Raw genomic sequence first — 21,415 nt, forward strand, 5'->3', positions numbered from 1 at the left:
ATTAAGTCCATTGATATTGAGGGATATTAATGACCAGTGATTGTTCATTCCTGTTATTTTTTGGTAGTGATGTGTGTGTACTTCTCTTTGTTGGGGTTTACTGCTGTGGCTTTATCTACTGCCTGTGTTTTCGAGGGTGTATCTGACTTCCTCAGGTTGGAATTTTCCTTTTATTGCTTTCTGTAGGTCTGGGTTTGTGGATAAGTATTGTTTAAATTTGGCTTTGTCATGGAATGTCTTATTCACTCCATCTATGATGATTGAAAGTTTTGCTGGGTATATTAGTCTAGGCTGGCATCCATGGTCTCTTAGTGTCTGCATTACATCTGTCCAGGTCCTTCTGACTTTCAAAGTCTCCATTGAGAAATTGGGTGTTATTCTGATGGGTTTGCCTTTATACGTCACTTGGCCTTTTTTATTTGCTGCTCTTAATATTCTTTCTTTATTCTGTATGAGGGGACTTTTTTGGGGGGTCTAGTCTGTTTGGTGTTCTATAGGCTTCTTGTATCTTCATAGGCATTTCCTTCTTTAAGTTGAGAAAATTTTCTTCTATGATCTTGTTGAATATATTTTCTGTGCCCTTGAGTTGGTATTCTTCTCCTTCTTCTACCTCTATTATTCATAGGTTTGGTCTTTTCATGGTGTCCCAAATTTCTTGGACATTTTGGTTCATGACTTTGTTGGCTTTATTGTTTTCTTTGACTGATGAATCTATTTCTTCTACTGTATCTTCAATTCCAGAGATCCTCTCTTCCATCTCTTGCATTCTGTTGATTATACTTGCATCTGAAGTTCCCAATCGTTTACTCAGATTTTCTATTTCCAGCATTCCCTCTGTTTGTGTCTTCTTCATTTTTTCTATTTCCCTTTTCAGGTCTTGGACTGTTTTCTTCATTTGTTTCATTGATTTTTCTTGATTTTCTCTCAGTACTTTATTGTTTTCTTCCAGGACTTTATTGATTTCTTCTAATTTGTTTGCCCTTTCCTCTAGTTGTTTACAGCATTCTTCCCATTTTTTGTCTTTTCCTCTACACTAGCCTCTAGCTTCTTCATGATGTCATTCATAAGGCTGTTTTCTTTTGCTTCTTCCAATTTCTGATGTTCAGGTCTAGGTGCTGGAGGAGGGCTAGTTCCTGGTGATGCTGTATTGCTCTTCATTTTGTTGTATGTGTTTCTGCCTTGACGTCTGCTCATCTCCTTGTGGCTCCTTCTTGGCCTTATCCACACACTTGTTTCAGACAGAGCTGACAGATTCAGGAAGTCTCTCTCTCTTATCCAGATGGGAGCTCTCTTGTCCAAATTGGAAGTCCGGGGCAGGATGGGAGCTCTTGTCCAGAAGGGAGTTCGGGACAGGATGGGAGCTCTTCTCTCTCTCTCTCTCTCTCTCTCTCTGTGCTCCAGAAGGGAAGTCTGGGGCAGAATAGGAGCTGGGGGCCTGCCTCTAAGTCTCAGGAAGTGGCTGGGGTCTAGGCAGATGGGTGTGGGGGCAGGGTGTGAAGATTGCAAGGTCTGCCGGGGGTCTTGGAGAAGGGGTTCCTTCCTGGTGGGGCTAGAAGGGAAACTTCCCAGTGGCCAGATCCTGGGGCCAAGTTGGGCAGGTCTTCCCCAGAGTGGCTGGTGCCCAGGGATGGGGTCCAGGCTGAATTAGGGCACTCACCTGTGCTCCAGAAGGAAAGTCCAGGGCAAGATGGGAGCTGGGGGCCTGCCTCTAAGTCTCAGAAAGAGGCTGGGGACTCAGCCAGATGGGTGTGGGGGCAGGATGTGGATATTGCAGGGTCTGCCAGGGGTCTTGGAGAAGGGGATCCTTCTCAGTGGGGCTAGACGGGAACCTGCCAAGTGGCCAGAACCTGGGGCCAAGTTGGGCAGATCTTCCCCTGAGTGGCTGGTGCCCAGGGATGGGGTCTGGGCTGAGCTAGGGCACTCACCTGTGCTACAGAAGGGCAGTCCGAGGCAAGATGGGGGGAATTTTTTTTTAAATAAACTACTGAAACAGAATATGTTTAGCAGTTGTAAAAGTTTTTCCATGGAAAAAAATCAGAATTTAAGAGGATGCTGTTACATGCTGGGGGCAGACATCAGATTCCACAAATCTTCCAAAAATAGATTTTTTTCTTTTAGCACTTTGATGAGAGAAGCACTTCATTTTCTAATTTTATAATTAATTTAATTTTACATATCAGCCATGTATTACCCTGTCCTCCCTCCTCCGGGTCCCCCCCTCGCCCTCCCTCCCTATCAACTCCCCATTCCCATCTCCTTTAAGGCAAGGACTCCCCTGGGGATTTAGCTCAGCCTGGTAGATTCAGTCGAGGCAGGTCCAGTCCCCTCCTCCCTTCACCTAGGCTGAGCAAATCGTCCTAGCATAGGCCCCAAGTTCCAAAAAAACCAGCTCATGCACTAAGGACAGGTTCCAGTCCTAATGCCTGGGGGCCTCCTAAATAGTTCAAGCTAATCAACTGTTTCACTTATCCAGAGTGTCTGATGCAGTTCGTAGCTCCTGAGATATTGGCTCATAGCTCATGTGTTTTCATTAGTTTGTCTATTTGTCCTTGTGCTTTTTCCAATCATGGTCTTAATATCTCTCCTCATACAATCCCTCTTCTTTCTCACTGCTTGGACTCCTGGAGCTCCACCTGGGGCCTGGCCAAGGATCTCTGCATCTGCTTCCATCAATGATTGGAGGAGAGTTCTAGCACGACATTTAGGGTGTTTAGCCTCCTTATCACCAGAGCAGGTCAGTTTGGGCTTCTCTCGACCATTGCCAGCAGAATATTGTTGAGGTATCTTTGAGGATTTCTGGGGACCTCTCTACTACTTTGCTTCTTCCTATTCCCATGAGGTCATCATTTATTATGGTCTCTTTTTTCTTGTTCTCCCTCTCTGGTCCTGATCCAGCTGGGACATCCTGCTCCCCTAAGCTCTTTTTCCCCCCGACACTTGCCCTTTATTACCCCTCTCACCGCCAGTTTGCTCATGTAGACCTTTTCATTTCTCTGTTGTTGGGCGATCCCTGTGTCTTTCTTAGGGTCCTGTTATCTAGGTAGGCTCCCTGGAGTTGTTAGTAGCAGTCTAGTCATCCTTCATTTTACATCTATTATCCTCCTATGAGTGAGTACATACCATGTTTGTCTTTCTGAGTATGAGTTACCTCACTCAGGATGATTTTTTTCTAGATCCATCCATTTGCATGCATGCAAACCTCATGATGTCATTGTTTTTCTCTGCTGAGTAGTACTCCACTGTGTATATGTACCACATTTTATTTATCCATTCTTCAGTTGAAGGGCATCTAGGTGGTTTCCATGTTCTGGCTATTACAAACAATACTATTATGAACATAGCTGAGCATGTGCCCTAGGGGTATGATTGAACATTCCTTGGGTGTATGCCCAAGAGTGGTATAACTGTGTCTTAGGCGAGGTTGATTCTCAATTTTTTAAGAAATCGTCATATTGATTTCCAAAGTGGAAAAGTACAAGCTTGCATTCCCACCAACAGTGGAGGAGAGTTCCCCTTGCTCCACATCCTCTCCAGCATAAGGGGTCTTCAATGATTTTGATCTTAGCCATTCTGACATTGTAAGGTGATATCTCAAAGTCCTTTTGATTTGCATTTCCCTGATGATTAGGGATGTTGAGCAATTCCTTAAATGTCTTTCAGCCATTTGAGTTTCCTCTGTTGAGAATTCTCTGTTTATCTCTATAGACCATTTCTTAATTAGACTGTTGGGCATTTTGATGTCTAATTACTTGAGTTCCTAATATAATCTGGATATTAACCCTCTGTCAGATGTGGGGTTGGTGAATATCTTTTCCCATTCTGTAGGTTGTTGCTTTGTCATATTGACTGTGTCCTTTGCTCTACAAAAGCTTCTCTGGTTTAAGAGGTCTCATTGATTGATTGTTATAAATCAATGACTGTGATACTGGTGTTATATTTAGGATGTGATATCCTATGCCAATGTGTTCAAGACTACTTCCTACTTTCTCTTCTATCAGGTTCATAGTAACTGCATTTATGTTCAGTTATATATATATATATATATATATATATATATATATATATATATATATATATATGCATACTTTAAGGAAAGTTTAAAGAATCAAAACAGAAAAGAATATTATGAGAACTGTGGTAATAAAATCATCCCTTAATTTTGGATTTCTTCTGTCCCATATCAGTTGATTCTTCTGACGTGATACAGAGATTTTGCATTTTCTTTTTAACAACATGCTTGTCTTTAAAGAAGGAGTCATTCACTAACTCCAAAGCCAGCTTTAATTTTTAATTGAATTAGGCCTACATAAACAGCATTTTTGATAAGTGTCTGTAGAGAAGAGCAGATACAACTTTTAGGAAGACATGAATTTTATGTGTGATGTAATACCAATAGGCCAAGTTAATATAAATTGGATGGTCATGCTGGTTTATGAATTATCACCTCTTCTAATTAAGAGGTCTGTCTTGCTCAAATCAAACCTTTATCAATTTTGATGGTATTTATAGCTTATCTTCTCTTGTAGAAACAAAGCAAAACCTCATCCCCAATGTAACACATATGCTGGTTTCTTTTCTGAGGTCAACACATCCTTAAAAAATGTAGGCTGATTTAACTCTGTAGTTTTTTCTATTGTCCAATATATCTCCACAGCTATTGTTCCTTTCTCATTAGCACTGAACAAATACAAAATTAATAAAGCATTATGTTATCTATTTCTGGGTGGTTTTGTTGCTCCTTTTTGTTTAGTTAGCATACCTTTTAGAATTCAATTTATTATTTCTATGACTGCTTCTCCTGTAGGATTATATGGTATACCTGTAATATGCTTTATATTGTAATAAGCAAAAAACTATTTCATTTTACCAGAGACATAGGCTAGATCATTGTCAGGTATAACTTTCAGTAATTTCTTGATTTCAGAATCAGCCTTTTTGAAACTCAGAGCAGTTGCCCATGGAATTTCTTTGTAGGTATCAATGGTGTGGTCCACATGTTTCAATTTTCCAAATTCTACAAAATAAAACACATTCAGCTGCCAGATTTTCTTCCTCTGAGAACCCTTTTGGTTACATCCTGCAGGTAGTAGAGTCTGATTGTAAAATGAACAAGTAGGACATTTCCATATAATTTTGTTACCTTGTTTCCAGGTTATTTTAAAAATCCTTATTTAAAGCCTTAGTATTGACATGATTTTTTTATGAAACTCTGAGGTCTCCTGTACATTTCCTATCAATATTTGATCAATCTCCATGTTTTCTTGTGCTAAAGGACCTGACAGACTCATATGGTATTAGATGTGAGTTATGTATAAGTGATACTTCCTGTTTCTGATTATTTCTTGTAAATGAGTAAATAACAAAGTTAATTCTGACTCACCAGGGGTAAATTCTGCAGTTTCAATATGTAGGACTACTTTTTCTGCATACTGAGAGTCAGTAACTATGTTGAGAGTTTCTGAAGAGAGGAAGTAATAAGGCAGGGTTAAGAGAAGAGCTATCTCTCTCTTTTGGCAGAGGATTTCATAGGGCTAAGATGTAGTAGCTTGCTCTCTATGTCTCTAATCTTTCAGTTTTTACCCCAATATCTGGCTCTAGGTATTCTATTCATAAGATCTTTTAAGATCTGTGTTGCAGGGAAGTGGCTTAACTGCTCCTTGAGCCCAAAGAACCTCCAGATAAAGAAGTCTGTAACAATGTAGTATTCTTTGATGATGCTCCCTTGTCTATTGCTCGGCTGTGTAAGCAATGGGCAGAGTATACTGGATACAACAGTATTCAGTGACAGTCCTCCCAAATCTATCCTACGTCTTTTTCTTTCTTGTATGTCTCTGTTTTTCCTATCTGTCTCTTCTTAATCCATACTCCCCTATTCAGGTATTGTTTGACAGGTTGGGTGGCACTGACAAGGTTCTGAGAAATATAAAGATCTGATGACATAAAGGCTTGCATTATATGGGTCTAAAAGTTCCAAATAAGGTCATAAATTTTAACTTCTGTTCCTAGTTTATATCTGTCTCTACAGGTTTGCACTTTGCTGACAGACACATCCAAGCATCAATTGTTAATGACAACCTGCTCTATATGAGTATGAGCCCTGAACTTCATGAAAGCTGACATAAACTAATCCAAATGATGCAAATGCTGTTTCTTCAGCTGGTCAATGAACCAGAGGGTTCTAAATTGCCTCCTTACCTTTGCCTAACATTCTAGCCTTCCAAGGCCCTGACAATAATGTGCCAATATCAGCAGGAAGTAAATACAGAAGCCAATATATCATCCTTGTTCAACCTCCCCCCTTGGTGTGTTACATCAAAAGGTAATTTCTTGTCATATGGAACCTGAGATAAAGTAATTATTGATGGTCACCTTTAATCCTGGCACTCAGGAGGCAGAGCCAGGCAGATTTCTGTGAGTTCAAGGACAGCCTGACATACAGAGCAACTTTGGTGGTGTTCATTTATGGAACTTCCTGTATAATATTTTTAGCTCCAATGCACAGTGAGAATAGGGAACACATATTTAGGTTAGGGAGTGTCCTGGAGAGATCAGTCATCTGCAAGTGTATTCCTGTGGTGATTTCTCACTCCTGGAGCATAGGCTTTCTTGTTGTCTGGCAAAGTCAGGGCTCACTGTCGATCACAGGTGAGGTCAGCCCCTGCTCAAATCTTGGTTTAAATAATCTAAATGTTATGTTTGCCTCTTCCAGGACTGTGCCTTGGGGAAGGTAGAGTTGTGACTGGATGTCTGTCTTGAGGAAAAACATTTTCACATCACTCAGCAGACAGCTTCCCCAAGCTAATTAACTTTGCTTCTATTCATGTTGCTGATGCTGCCTCGAAGGCTTGGCTGGCAGGAATTTTGGGTCTGGTGCATCAACAGAACCCTACAGCTGAGTTTCATCTAGGACCCAGCTGGTGGCCCCTAGATCTGGCTGGAGTCATGAGTGTATATGTTGTCATGATAATGCCTGCAGCTTTCTCCTGAGGCTGAATGGATTTCAGATGCTGTGGCCCAGGAAGGTGCCCTCTGACTGGTTGAGGATTCTTGGAGGATCTGATCTATCACCATATCCTGAGTAAAGTCACTTCCAGTTGAGCAGCATTTCCAATAATGAGGCACTGAGCACCTGGATCTGAAATTCAGTGTTATCAAACTCCAGATTTCAGGTTTTGGATTAAGGGTGCTCAGCCTGTAATGTGTTTCCATTTCTCCCAGAAGCTTCCTCATAGGGACCCATGTTTTGCTGCAACCAAACCTACCCAGTGGTTATTCAAACTGTCACACCATTTCCCATTTCCCTCAGGCACACTGGGGCAGTCCTCTTGGTCAGGTGCTCCAGTTTCTCCTCTAATTTCAATCGCCACATCAGTTGATTGTGGGCATTGCTCTCTACTCATTGCTTGTCTTGTGTGTGTGTGTGTGTGTGTGTGTGTGTGTGTGTGTGTGTGTGACACAGGCGTGACCATGCCAGATTGTATAACCCTATGTGCAAATGTGGATACCAGAGAGAAATAACATGTATCTTCATTTCGTGACAGGGTTTCACTGAACTACATGCTCTCAGGATACTTTTATGTCCTTCATCTCTTCCTGGGGTTAGAGGCTTTCATGACATTCTGCCCCGCCTGCAGGGCTTCATTGGGTTCTTGTCCACCCTAAGGATGAAATGTAGAGACAGGAGATACAAGGAAATACACCAAGTCTAGATTCTGATCAAGGTGCAACTTTATTTTTCTCCAAGAGGGTTTATATAGTTTCTGCAGGGTGGGGGGAGCAAAAAGCTGTCATCTGCATAAGGTGGGGCAAGCTAACAGGATGTTTGTATAGGATGTTTACAGGGTGAAAGGGTCAAGGGCTCCGCCTCAATGTCCTGTTGCTAGGCAACCTGACTGTAAGATGATCTAGTTCCCTGTCTTATCTGGGGTCTGTATTTTTCTACTAACTAGAGATTCTATCCTTGTCCCTGACATCTCCCCCTTCTTAGTAATAAATCTAAGTGCCAACATAAACCAGGTTCAAATGGTCTAAAAGGAGTGCTCTGAAAGAGGCTTTGCATGGAGGATAACAGAGGCCCTATCCCTCTAAAGGTTGTGAAAAAAGGTTCGAGAGGGAATGTCTCTCCAGACTCAAGCACCACAGGCGTCCCCATAGTGCAGGAATCAATGGACCATGCAGTTTTTTGAGGGAGCGGAAATGGGTAAGCGCAAGGCTGTTACTGCAAAACCACTATGCAACAGGGCATATAATCCAGGCTCTCGGGATTTTGGGGTACTATGGTCCCCAGCCTGTGTAGTCTCACCTGCACTCCAATCATGCCTTGAGTGAGCCTTTTTCCCACACACAGGTGCAGCCTCCCCCGAGTGAAGGGGTCTGTGTGGGGCATCTCTGTCAGGGGAAATTTCAACCCTGGAGTACTGCATATCAAAGCAGTGGTAATGAACCTGGATCTGCCTGGCCAGCAGGTCTGTTATTTGGCTTCAGATGAACTGAGTGAGCCAGGAAAGTGCCCATGGCCCAAAGGCAAGGACCAGGAGCAGGCCTACAACAGGTCCTAGGAGGGAGGAAAGAAGGGTTGTTAGCTAAGGGAAGTTGGAAAAACAATTCTGAAACCATCCAAGCTCTTATTCTCCTTTTCTTTTTCTCTTTTTCTTGTCCTTTTCTAACCTACCATACTGACTACCCCAATGTGGTCTGTAAAGAAGCAACATTCCTCTCTGAGCCCAGTACAAAGGGAACCCAGTTGTAGAAAGAGGAGATCCAGGCCTCTCCTGTTCTGTAAAACTACCTCAGCTAGGGAGGAAAGGGATGACTCGAGGGCAGAAATTCCCTCTTCAAATTTGGGCAATATCCTCGTCTATGGACAGTCAAAGCTCAGATTAATGTTGGTTGGACAGGAGCAGAGAGGCAATTCTTGTGCCTTTTCCCGTCAAGGCAGTCGTCTCAGCGTGGCTTCTCTTCCTAGAGATCTAGGAATTGATCTGAGGAATAATAGGTTAGTCTAGGTGGAAGGGACCTAAGTGCCCTGAGTGGCATCTCTGGTGCTACCCTGTTTGCTGTGCTACCTACCAGCCACAGGCTGTGTCAAGCTGGCCCAACATGGCTATGACCTCCTATGACACCAAGGCCAGCAAGTCCGACAAGCCTTTCTGACACCTTGGATGAAAATTCAGCACTGCCCTTGGAAACATGACCCCTACTGTCAGACTGGATTTGTGACAAGCAGTGTCCCTGCTCAGCCCAGAACATGATTGACTATGGGACTTGTATACTGTGTGAAAGGTCTCAAACACAGTTTGCTGTAAAGTTCCCACTGTCCCCCCACAGGAACTCTGAGCAGAGTGATAACAGAGCTAAAGGGCTGGTGGGTGTTGCTGTGGGTGAGGACAACAGCCTGGAGGGCTTGCCAGAGGGACAGCATTTGAAACAGAAGAAGTTTCCTCAGGAGTGGGGCTATCTCTCCTGGGCAGATCAGGTATAATTACAGCTCTAACCAGGCGTTCTGATAACCATCTGGGAGCAGAGTGTATCTGGTCAAGAATGCAGGCCAAACCTCATCCCCAAATAAGGACCAGGTCGGGGCCCTTCCAATGCCCCATGAGGGGATCTCGCCACATGGCTAGTGGCCGGGTGGCATCTGGAGAAGGGTGCCAGTGCCTGTCAGTGGCAGAGTGCCCTGCAGCATCTAAGGTGAGGAAGTTGAGAACAAACAGAGCATGGCTCAATTGATCTCTGGGGGAGGTAAAATGAAGGTTAGAAGACTTGAGGTGAGCCAACCAGGTCTTTAGGGTCTGGTGGGCTCATTCTATTATGCCCTGTCCCTGGGGATTGTAAGGTATCCCTGTAGTATCAATAATTTGCAGACTATCAGAAAATTTTTTGAAGCCTGTGCTGGTATAAGCAGGGCCATTGTCTGTTTTTATCTTAGCTGGTTTTCCCAAGACAGAAAAGGCAAAAATCAGGTAAGAAAGAACATCCTTTGTGGCTTCCCCAGCATGAGGAGAGGCGAAGATAAAGCCACTAAAGGCATCTATAGAGACATGGATAAATTTTTGTCTGCCGAATTCGGGGCAATGAGTAACATCTGTCTGCCAGATTTGGTTGGGAAGGAGGCCTCGAGGGTTGACTCCCAAGTGTGGGGCAGCGTGAGAAACAACACAAGAGGGACATTGTTTGACAAGTTCTCCAGCCTGTTGTTTAGAGATCTTAAAAAAAAAGACGGAGGGTCTGAGAATTTAAATGGTGGGTCTTATGGGCAGTTTGGGCCTGTAGGTCTGAGCCAACCATGACAGGGAAAGTTAGCCTGGTGGTGGCATCTGCCTGTGCATTGCCATCAGTTAATGGTCCAGGAAGATCACTATGGGCTCTAATATGGCCTATAAAAAATGGGTGTTGGCGAGTCAGGACAAGCTGTTGAATCTGGGAGAAAAGTGGGCTGGCGTTGGAGGTAGGCCTTATGGCTGGAGAGGTTTTTAACAAGGGGATGGAAAAGGCAATATAGGCACTATCTGTATAGATATTAATAGGTTGATCAGAATAGGTCTGAAAAACCTTTAAAATTGCTGAAAGTTCAACCAACTGCGAGGGCCAGAAAGGCGTTAGGAAGGAGGTAGGGTGGCCTTGGGCCACAAAGGCTGCAACACCATTAGCAGAACCATAAAAGGAGTGACAGTCCCTTGGTTTCCTTCCTCGTCCTTCCAGGAAAGTGTCCTTGAACTAATTAAAGAATTATTAGACTGACCAATTCCTTTTAAATCGTTGAGGGATGGAACCAATGACCAAGCAGACGGCCAGTGAGACTGTGAAATGACTGGGGTGTCTCCCTCTGTATCCAAGATACCCTGAAACTTCTTTCCCTCTATAGTAAGGGTGAGAGTAGGCCGATTGAAAGATTTACAACACGCCCCCATGGTCAGGCTTGTTCGCATATGCCTGGCGGACACTTCCGCCTAGCCAGGCCCAGGTCAGGATAGCCATTTCCGGATCAGGGCATCTCGCGTGACCGAGATGCGTGACGTTTCACTAGCCACGTAAGTGCGCTACGTGGCCATGTGATCTACGCGCTTGCGTGTAGTAGTGACGCTGATCTGTCCACGCCCAGCCTTTAAAATCAGGCGCCATGTTCCCGGTTCCTTTCTCCACACACGTGTTTCCCGCAGGCCTGTTCACTCTCTGTCCCTTTACCTTTAATAAAACTCTTTGTTAGTGGATTCTGTCGTGTTTCGTGGCATTTCCTTGCAGGGTAAGAACACAACGCAGCCGAAAAACTAACACTGATCCTGAGTAACAGGCTGGACCCAGTAGGCGTCCGAGGAGCCCAATCCAGCTGACCCATGAGGGGTGTTTGTAATTGAGGGATTATCACAGACAGAGGAGGGTAGAGGAACTAGCTGTGCCAAGCACGTACCTTGAGGAATCGTGACCATGACATTTCAGCAGTGGCCAGAATCTTAATTTCATCTGTGAAATCACTATCTATTAGCCAGGGTAGACCTGGACCCCACGGACGGCCACAGAAGCGCGGCCAAGGACAAGCGCACAAACATTAGGAGGTAAGGGCCCTGTGACCCCTGTAGGGATGACCTGAGCCCCTTCAAGGGAGTTTAATACTGTTTTGGTGGCGGTGGCAGCGGCACACAAGTCCAATCCGGCACTGCCTGGAGTTGCTCTCCGGCACTGCCTGGAGTTGCTCTCCGGAGGGAGGAGAAAGGAACTGGGACAAGAGAATTTGTTGAGGCTGGGGAGGCAGGAGTTGAGCGGACCTCAAGGCCCCAGGGTATGCTCTTGGAGGCATTGGGGCCAGGGGCTGGCCCCTTTGGAAGTTTCCTGGCACCTGTGGAGGAAGGGGCTGACCGAGATAATTGACTTTTTACCTGCATTCTGTAGCCCAATGACGGCCCTTGTTGCAGCAGGGGCAAAGAGTGGAAGGCAGGGGCCTCATAGAGGTGGCCTCCTGAGCCGGCTGGGCTAAGGGCATGAGGCTGTGACCTTTCTGAGGACATTCCCTAGCGAAATGTCCTGGTTGTTTACAGAAATAACAGGTAGGGGCTCCAGGCTGTTGTGAAGCCCTGAGGGCAGCACCTATAGCTGATCCCATGGCATGGGTGGTGCCAACACCTGAACAGAGTCTCACATATTCAGACAGGTCTGCTCTGTTTTTATGAGGGCGGAGGACTTCCTGGCGGGCAGGGTTTGCATTTTCAAAGGCCAAGTGTTTAACAAAGGTGCTTTCCTGTTTCTTCCACCCAAAAAGTCTCTCAGCTGCATCATTTAAGCGAGAGACAAATTCACTAAAAGGTTCATCGGGGCCCTGACGAATCTTTGCTAATGAGGTGGTAGCCGAGCCCTTTTGGGGCAGGTGTTTCCAGGCATGGATCCCGAATCTGGGCCAGGAGGCCAGGAGGGAATTTTGCCTGTGCTGCGTTTGTATCGTAAGGGGGGTTGCCAAGGATTTTCTTTAATGTCCAAGTTTTTGAGGACAGCTGTTCAATATTTTTTTGAGCAAATACTCGACAATTTTCTGTGAATTCTATTTTCCAGAGGACAAAGTCACCCCCAGAAAGAGCCACATGGGTAAGGAAATACCAGTCATCAGGGGTCAGCAAATGTTCACGCTGATTTTCCACCAAGGCTAATGTAAAAGGAGCCTTGGGACCATACTGAGCACAGGCAGATTTCAGCTTTTCAATAGGTGGAAATTTAATTTGTGATAAATCTGTCCTGGCGGGGGGTCCTCTGGTGAGGGCTCCTCCTCCTCCACCGCCGCCACCGCCTCCACCCCTGCCCCTCCTCATTTTGATCTTCCAAACCCCCTGAGGGGTCGCTCTGGGTGGCCACCTTGGATGAGTCCCCAGAGGTCTGGCTTCTGGTAACAGGAAATACCAGGACAGGCTGAGGCTTACTCTTCTATTTACTAGATTTTTGAGATGGTTTTAGCAGATACAAGGAACTAGGGTAAAGAAAAAAGATCTTAAAGCCTTTGTTGATTATTAATGACATTCTCAGTGTCTATAAATATTCCCCTGACATACAAAAGCTTATTAATATAGGAGAAAAAATCTCCAAAGTAGCCTTTCGCTCCCCCTCTACCTGCCCTAAGACCCCCGAGCGCTTTCTGGTCTGCCTTCAGTCTGTCCCTCGGTTCATGACCTGAGCTCTATGGAAGAGGGGATGCTCACGAATTTTGAACCTAACAGTCCCCAGGAGTCCGCTCCTGCCCATCCTCATCCCTCTGTTAATTTGACCTCTATCTCCCCTCTAGACCGCACCAAGGAGGCTTCCCTAGAGAAAGAGGCGGCCTGTTACCATAATCCAGACTGACCCCCCTGCAAAAATCTCCCCTTAACACAGGAGTCCTTGGGCCTTTTATACCACCTCAAAAATCTCCGGCAGTTCCCCCTTCTGCAATGGCCCCTCCCTATGTTTCTGTGTCTTCCCATTTTTGCGGGCCTATTCTTGATGAGTTGGCTCCCCCTGTCCCAGATCTCGGCTCACTGGGACAGGCCCTCCAGGCTCGTAGGGAACATGTTGAGCTTTTAAGGGAATTGAAAACTCTTGACAAAGAATTTAAAGATCTTGCCCAAGAAAATGAGGAGATTGATCAACTATTGATAAGAAATGTACAGGAGGCCTCAGAGTTTCATAAAAAAAAATCATGTCAATAGTGAGGTTTTAAAAAAGAATTTTTCCATAACCTGGAAACAAGCTAAGGAAATTATATGGAAATATCCTACTTGTTAATTTTACAATCAGACTCCACTACCCAAAGGATGTAACCCAAAGGGCACTCAGAGGAATTAAATCTGGCAGATGGATGCATTTCATTTTGTAGAATTTGGAAAATTGAAACATGAATATCACTCCACTGATACCTTCTCAAGATTTCCATGAGCAACTGCTCTGAGTTTCAAAAAGGTTGATTCTGTAATCCAGAAATTGCTAGAAGTTATGGCCATCATGGGTATACCTATATATGTTAAACCTAACAATATCTAGCTTATGTCTCTGGTAAATGAAACAGTTTTTTGCTTATTACATTATAAAACATATTACAGGAATACCACACAATGCTACAGGAGAAACAGTCATAGAAACATCAAATTGAACTCTAAAGGGTATGCTAAATAAACAAAAAGGAGCAACAAAATCCCCCAGAAATAGATTACATAATGCTTAATTTATTTATTTATTTATTTATTTATTTTGATTTTTTGAGACAGGGTTTACCTGTGTAGCTTTGTGCCTTTTCCTGGATCTCGCTCTGTAGACCAGGCTGTCCTTGAACTCACAAATATCCACCTGCCTCTGCCTCCCCAGTGCTGGGATTAAAGGTGTGCGCCACCCCCGCCCAGCCACATAATGCTTTATTAACTTTGTATTTTCTCAATGCTAATGAGAAAGGAACAATAGCTGTGGAGAGGCTTTGGACAATAGAAATAAAACTACAGAGTTAAATCAGCCTGTATATTTTAAGGATGTGCTGACCTCAGAATGGAAACCAGGATATGTGTTACATTGGGGATGAGGTTTTGCTTTTGTTTCTATCAGAGAAAGTAAGCTATAAATACCATCAAAATTGATAAAGGGCCGGGCCGTGGTGGCGGCGCATGCCTTTAATCCCAGCACTCGGGAGGCAAAGCCAGGCAGATCTTTGTGAGTTCAAGGCCAGCCAGGTCTACAGAGTGAGATCCAGGAAAGGCACAAAGCTAAACAGAGAAACCCTGTCTCGAAATAAAAACCAAAAAAAAAAAAAAAACTATGGGCTTGGGGATTTAACTCAGTGGTAGAGTGCTTGCCTAGCATGCACAAGGCCCTGGGTTTGATCATCAGCTCCAGAAAAAAAAATTGATAAAAGTCTGATTTGAACAAGACAGACCTCTTAATTAGAAGAGGTAATAGTTCCTTAACCAGCATGACCATCCAATTTAAAGTAACTTGGCCTGTTGGTATTACATCACACATAAAATTCATAAGTCTTCCTAAATGTTTGTTTTTGCTCTTCTCTACAGACACTTATCACAAATGGTGTTTATGTAGTCCCAGATCAATTAAAAATTAAAGCTGGCTTTGGAGTTGGATAATGACTCTCTCCTTCTTTAAAGCCAAGGATGTTGTTAAAAAGAAAAAGCATAATCTCTGTATCATGTCAGAAGAATCAACTGATATGGGGCAGAAGAAAGCCAAAATTAAGGGACGATTCTATTGCCACTGTTCTCATAATACTTTGATGCTATTTTGATTCTTTAAACATTCCTTAAAGTATGAATTTTATATCAAAATTTATATATATATAAATTTGTAACTCAACATAAATCCAGTTACTCTGAACCTGATAGAAGAGAAAGAAGGAAGTAGTCTTGAACGCATTTGCATAGGAGATCACTTCCTAAATATAACACCAGTATCACAGTCACTGAGAGAAACAATCAATCAATGGGACCTCTTATACCAGAGAAGCTTTTGTAGAGAAAAGGACACAGTCAACAAGACAAAGTGACAGCCTACAGAATGGGAAAAGATCTTCACCAACCCCACATCTGACAGAGCGCTGATACCCAGAATATATAAAGAACTCAAGAAATTAGACATCAAAATATCCAACAGTCCAATTAAGAAATGAGCTATAGAGCTAAACAGAGAATTCTCAACAGAGGAAGCTCAAATGGCTAAAAGACATTTAAGGAATTGCTCAACCTCCCTAATCAGCAGGGAAATGCAAATCAAAAGGACTGTGAGATACCACCTTACACCCATCAGAATGGCTAAGATCAAAAACACTGGAGAGGATGTGGAGCAAGGGAAACACTCCTACATTGTTGGTGGAAATGCAAGCTTGTACTTTTCCACTTTGGAAATGAATATGGCGATTTCTTAGAAAATTGGGAATCAATCTCCCCCAAACACAGCTATATCACTCTTGGGCATATACCCAAGGAATGCTCAATCATACCACAAGGGCACATGCCCCGCTATGTACATAGCATTATTATTTGTAATAGCCAGAACCTGGAAACAACCTAGATGCCCTTCAACTGAAGAATGGATAAATAAAATGTGGTACATATACACAATGGAGTATTACTCAACAGAGTAAAACAATGACATCATGAGGTTTGCAGGCAAATGGATGGATTTAGAAAAAAAATCACCCTGAGTGAGGTAACCCATACTCAGAAAGACAAACTTGGTATGTATTCACTCATAGAAGGATAATATATGTAAAACGAAGGATGACTAGAGTGCTACTCACAACTCCAGGGAGGCTACCTAGAAAACAGGACCCTAAGAAAGACACAAGGATCACCCAACAACAGAGAAATGAATGAGGTCTACATGAGCAAACTAAACATGAGAGGAGTTAATGAAGGGCAAGTGTCGTGAGAAAGAAAGCTTAGGGGAGCAGGAGGTCCCAGCTTGATCAGGAACAGAGAGGGAGAACAAGGAAAAAGAGACCAAGATAAATGAAGACCCCATGGGAATAGGAAGAAGAAAAGTGCTAGAGAAGTCCCCAGAAATCAACAAGGATACCTCCACAATAGACTATTGGCAATGGTCAAGAGAAAGCCCAAACTGACCTTCTCTGGTGATCAGATGGCTAAACACCCTAACTGTCATGCTAGAACTCTCCTCCAATGACTGATGGAAGCAGATGCAGAGATCCATGGCCAGGCCCCAGGTGGAGCTCCAGGATTCCAATCAGCGAGAGAGAAGAGGGATTGTATGAGCAAGAGATATTGAGACCATCATTGGAAAAAGCACAGGGACAAATAGCCAAACTAGTGGAAACACATGAACTATGAACCAATAGCTGAGGAGCCCCCAACTGGATCTTTCCCTCTGGATAAGTGAGACAGTTGATTAGCTTGAACTATTTAGGAGGCCCCCAGGCAGTGGGACCAGAATCTGTCCTTAGTGCATGAGCTGGATTTTTGGAGCCCAGAGCTTTGCTCAGCCTGGGTGAAGGAAGGAAGGGACTGGACCTGCCTCCCCTGAATCTACCAGGCTGAGCTGAATCCCCAGGGGAGTCCTTGCACTGGAGCAGATGGGAATGGGGGGTGAATTGGGGGAAGAGCGAGGGGGGGACCCATAGAAGGGAGTACAGGGGAATACAAGGCTGATACGTAAAATTAAATTAATTATAAAATTAAAGAAAATAAAGTGCTTCTTCCATCAAAGTGCTAAAAGAAAAAAAATCTGGTTTTGCAAGCTTTGCTGACTCTGATGTCTGCCCCCATCATGTAACACGATCCTCTTAAATTCTGATTTTTTTCAGTGAAAAAACTTTTACAACTCCCAAACATATTCTGTTACAGTAGTTTATTTAAAATTTTTTCTCCCATTTAAATTGGGGTGGTTCACTTCCACTCAAACAAACAAATGTTCCTAATAAGAATAGCAAGACAGAGAAGAAATTATTAATAACTGGACTCAATACATACTACATGAGTTATAGTAAGTCACCAAAATCGTTTATGTGCTTTTATTAAAATACAACAATGGAGCCGGGCGGTGGTGGCGCACGCCTTTAATCCCAGCACTCAGGAGGCAGAGCCAGGCGGATCTCTGTGAGTTCGAGGCCAGCCTGGGCTACCAAGTGAGTTCCAGGAAAGGCGCAAAGCTACACAGAGAAACCCTGTCTCAAAAAACAAACAAACAAAAAAAACCAAAAAAAAAAAAATACAACAATGGGCACAGGTGGCATTTATTTGTTGTTAGATTAGCCAGATAAGGATTAGAATTCTGAGATTACAACAGGCAAACTCCACTCTATATTTAGGATCAAACATGTTGATTTCTACCTTCCCTCTCCATCTTCTTTATTTTAGCATATGAAAGTGGCTAATCAATAAAGAATAGCTAGCTAGTGAGTCTTTCCAAATGGCAAAGGACAGGAGCCACGCACAATATTTGATAATGGTCATGAAGAGAATTGTTAATTTTTTTCAACCAAGTGAAGTGATTCTCTGCTCTAAAGCATAATTTTCAGCATTTTTTTAAGTTTAATATCTGATTCTTTTGTACCCAGAAAGAGATGTTCTCCAGAAATAGATGTGCAACTTAGCTCATATAAATGCTAGCATGTAACCCCACACACAAAAAGAAACACGAAAAAAAAAGTCCCACTTATGAAGGAAGTGATTTTATAAGTCATGCCTTGTGACAGCCCCCATCTCCATGGTGTATCCCAACCCATCTTTCTCTAGGTAGAAGAAACTGGCATGCAGAGAGGCTAACCTGCCTAAGACATAACCAAGAATTTCCTTGGTGTTCCTGCTGTCCTGCCCTTGTTTTGCACTCTGTTCCTCAGACCTGCATTCTAAACCTGTACCTGTGGCTATTTCAGACCTTATTCTCCTTGGATAACCTTTCATGTAGCTCAAAAAGGCCTGTTTCATGTCCTAGGAGGAGAAGGACAAAAATGAAAGTGACTTTTCACATCTGATAAGGTCTATTTACTTTCAAAGGAGGAAATTTGTCAAAGATCCATTTACAGAAACCTTGTTGAAGAGGCACAGAAGTTAGCATGATACCGACAAGTTTTCACAGGGATCTATGTACATCAGCCCTGGAGTTAATCTCCAACATAAGGTAACTAGTGGACACATTGCCAATCATTACTTATACCCCCGCATACCTGGAATTTATGGTGCTACATTGCTCTCAGATTTAAGGAGCCTCTTCTGACCTTCAAGGAAGGACATAGCATAAGATTGAAATTCATTGTCAAGGCAGTGAATTCAGACCCAGTTCCCCATATCTGAAAATTCCAATGGTCAGGAAATTCAAGGAAAAATACATTCATTGAAGTCAAGCTTGTATATAACACATTAGAAGAATTTAGCATGGTACTTGCTATGGCAAGACAATTTCAGGGGACACTTATTGACAGGGTGAAGTGGTTTGTGAGTCTTTGGGTGTGTCTGGGTCTTTGTAAAACTGTGACAGGGAAACACAGGTTGGGTTCAGGAGGAAGTAGGATCTCTTCTTCTGAGACAGATAAGGTGCTGTTGAGCATTTCATGAAACACACATCTCAGTGACTTGTGAAAACCCCTCTGTCATATAGTGCTTTCTTAATATCTTTATTGCACTGAATTATCACGCACAGCACCTTATAATGGGAATAATTGATCATAGCCCACAATTCCAGGTAATAGTTCCATTTTTGGAAAATCAGGATAGGAACTCAGATAATCATGTCAAATCCACAGCCAAGAGCAGAGATAAACAAATGTACTCATGCTACCTGTTTGCTTATGCTTATGCTCTAGCTTCTTCATATGTACACAGTATAGGTTGCAGACATTGAAATGATTCTGCCCATTTTAGGGAGTCTTATCTCAATTAACAATTAATAAAATTCCACAGAGACAAGTTCAAAGAAAAATCTGATCTATATAATTCCTCATTGAGTTCCCTCTTCCCAGGTGACTTGTTTGATTCAGTCTCATAATCAAAACTAAGATTCACACTGTCCCACTATCACTGCCAGGATTTGAGGAGATTTCTGCCTGCATTCAGAGCTGTGGTCCTCAACCTGTGTGGGTCGCCACCCCATTGGGCGGTCGCATATCAGATATGCTGCACATCAAATATTTGAATTACAATTCATAACAGTAGCAAAATTAGGACTGGAGAGATGGCTCAGAGGTTAAAAGCACTGCTTGCTTTTCCAAAGATCCTGAGTTCAATTTCCAGCAACCACATAGTGGCTCACACCCATCTGTAATGATATCTGGTGCCCTCTTCTGGCCTCCAGGGATATGTGCATACAGAATACTGTATACATAATAAATAAATAAAACTTTAAAAAAAAGTAGCAAAATTAAAGTTAAGAACAACGAAACAGTTATGTTTAGGGTTCACCACAACACGAGGAACTACTGTTCATGCTATTTAAAGATTTAAAGGGTCAGAAAATTGGAAAAAAAAAATAACCGTTGATCTAGAGTGTCCAGTGGAACCCAAGTGTCTATGTTGCTAACTATTAAGGGGCTTGTAAAGGATTTTCCTGAATATCCTTTGCTCTAAGGGACACTCATGTTCTGTGTGGAAGACTCCAGCTATCTGGCCATCTTTACTACCCAGTAACAGCAGACCATTTTGAGCTACTGAATAGAGAGTACAACACACACTACACACATGCTGATGACACAGATTTTAGTCTCACTGGGCTCCATGACCATATCACACTAAACCAAGGCTGCTCAAGGTGTCACACCACAAGCACTGGGTTCCAGAAGCCTGCCCATTGACCACGGATAGATCCCTATCCCCTGTCTGGGTGCCTCCCAAATAGTTGGAGCCAAACAACCATCTTCTGTATCCAGACGACCTAGTCCAGTCTCATGGGGGCTCCACAGCCACCAGTCCACAGTTCATGGGCTTCCACTAGTGTGGCCAGTCACCTCAGTTGCAGGTACTTATGATGAACTTTAGCATATATAAATTTCTATGATATTATTACCTTGTGTACATAAAATTTCAGTAGGAGATAAAGATTCAGATCTACACAGGGAAAGAACTGAAGGATGTTCAATCAATCAGGGAGAGATCTCTGGCTTTGGATGAAGGGGATGCTGAAGGGCTTCCCTTGTATCCCAGCAGAGGCTCCTGCAAAGGACAACTTGACATCTAGTGTAAGGAAAGCTCTTAGCAATATCATTTCCCATGACATCTGCAGCTCTTCCCTAGAAATTCTAATGTATCCTGGAGAGCCCTGGCATCCTCTGTGATGTCACTATGTTGTGGCAACACCCACTGTCCTTGGGAAGTTTATTCAGTGCCTTCACCATTTACTGATGAACATGATGGCATACTGAAGAGTCTAATTCAGAAAGAGAATGGAGAGTTGAGTGAAACCAGAGAGTGACTGAAGAAAGCTGACCTTCAGTAAAACGTCCAGAAAGAAATGGTCAAGAGAATCATGTAATGAGTTCTGTGCAAGAAAAGGGAATCTTCCTGGAGGAAATGGGCTTGTGCTGAATCTTCCAGTAATGGGGAACAGAAAGCTGGAGTCTCTGGGAACCAACAGAAATTCCCTGCTTGTCATGCCTCTTGAAATTCTAGGATTCCAGGATAGTAATTGTTCTGGCTCAGAAGTCGGGAACTGGTAAGGCCAATGCTTTATGCTGGGAACTCTTGCTTTCATTCCTTTTGGTAGATAGGCATTGATGTGTGAACATGAGACCGACATTAAAGTGGGAGGGATTAATGAGATGAGCCCATTTCAAGGCAGGACATCACTCTTCTTTTTTACCACAGTGGCTAACTTTAGTTACTTCCCAGCCACTCTGTGTTCCTCAGTTGTCAGTGAGGAGACTTGTTGAGTCTGGTGACCATGTTCTACCCTTATATGTCTTCTCCATCAATAACTATATGGATAGAGTGACCTGTCAAGATATTTGGGGAACCTC

General features: G+C 43.2%; 1 long non-coding RNA gene across 1 annotated transcript; it reads right to left on the minus strand.

Moving 5' to 3' along the window:
• Positions 1 to 12,829: 12,829 nt before the first annotated feature.
• Positions 12,830 to 20,654, minus strand: LOC131901289 (uncharacterized). The gene is made up of 3 exons (XR_009376459.1): positions 20,467 to 20,654; positions 18,635 to 18,757; positions 12,830 to 12,949 (listed from the first exon to the last, which is right to left on the minus strand). It is a non-coding gene; the product is annotated as an uncharacterized LOC131901289 (long non-coding RNA).
• Between the last annotated feature and the right edge of the window lie 761 nt (positions 20,655 to 21,415).

Source organism: Peromyscus eremicus, unplaced genomic scaffold, assembly GCF_949786415.1.
Source record: "Peromyscus eremicus unplaced genomic scaffold, PerEre_H2_v1 PerEre#2#unplaced_70, whole genome shotgun sequence".
Classification (NCBI taxonomy): domain Eukaryota; kingdom Metazoa; phylum Chordata; class Mammalia; order Rodentia; family Cricetidae; genus Peromyscus; species Peromyscus eremicus.